A 1,263-nucleotide genomic window follows, 5' to 3' on the forward strand; every position below is an offset into this window, starting at 1 on the left:
CCTCCACCTGTTGATTTTGGCTCAGGTCATGTTGTCATGGTTTGTGAGATGGAGCCCTCCTGTCAGGCTCCATGATGACAGCACAGAGCCTGTTTGGGATTCTCTCTCTCCCTCTCTCTGCCCCTACCTCATGTTGACTCTCCCCCACTCCTCTCTTTCAAAATAAATAAATAAATATAAAAAAAAGAAATTTCAGATAGTAATTAGGGCCATCAGAATAGTAATTAGAGGGCCCTGAGATGCAGACATTGTGTGTGTGTGTGTGTGTGTGTGTGTGTGTGTGTGAACACGTAGGCAGGTATAGAGGGAAGAGCTGGTTATTCATGGTGGCTGAGGAAGCACTCAATGAGGGAAGGAGTCACAGGAATATCTTTGAGCCATATGTGCCAGGCAGACTCAGATATTGTGACTTTTAAAAAAATATTTTCACTATTTTCAATACAACAATGGTGCAGAAATGCTTGATATCATGTACTGGGAGAGTATGAAGGACACAGAGAGGTCATGTGTCTGGCCTTTTATGGGCCAGGAATGGTTGTGGAATATTTCAAAATATAAGATCAGAAAGTACAAACTGCAATTTTTTAGAAACCACATTACATGATTCTTTTCCATTAAGTTTTTTTAGATGTTTATTTATTTTTGAGAGAGACAGAGAGCACAGGCTAGGGGCAGAGAGAGAGCTACACACAGCATCTGAAGCAGGCTCCAGGGTCTGAACTGCCAGCACAGAGCCCGATGCAGGGCTTGAACTAGTGAACTGTGAGATTGTGACCTGAGCTGAGGTCCACTGCTTAACCGGCTGAGCCAACCAGGCGTCCCTATGCCTTTCCATTTTTATTCTGTTAGTGATGGTAGTAATTCTGATCACTATGTTTGAAAACATTTTGTGTGCCTTTTGGTTATTTGGGATCTTGTCTCCTTAGCTCTGCTTTAATATTATTCCCGTGGAGAAAATAGGTTACTGCATGAACCTATTCCCCAGGGAGACACAATTCCCCAGGGAGACACATTGTATTTTATTTCTTAACTTTAAAATAAAAGGGCCTTAAGAAGATGAATGTACTGGACTTAAAAGGTCCATTTTGCTTTTAATTTAATCTAATAGCCAATGAAATTATAAAGTAAATATACAATATTTTTATTCTGCAGAATCTTGAGGATTTCAGCTAGTTTCTCAAAGGCTATTGCTATAGAAGAATTTAGGAAGTCTTTAAATTCAATGAAACAAGCCTTGAAAGACAAAGTGAGGAAGCAGCCAAA

Source organism: Panthera tigris, chromosome E1 (assembly GCF_018350195.1).
Source record: "Panthera tigris isolate Pti1 chromosome E1, P.tigris_Pti1_mat1.1, whole genome shotgun sequence".
Lineage (NCBI taxonomy): Eukaryota > Metazoa > Chordata > Mammalia > Carnivora > Felidae > Panthera > Panthera tigris.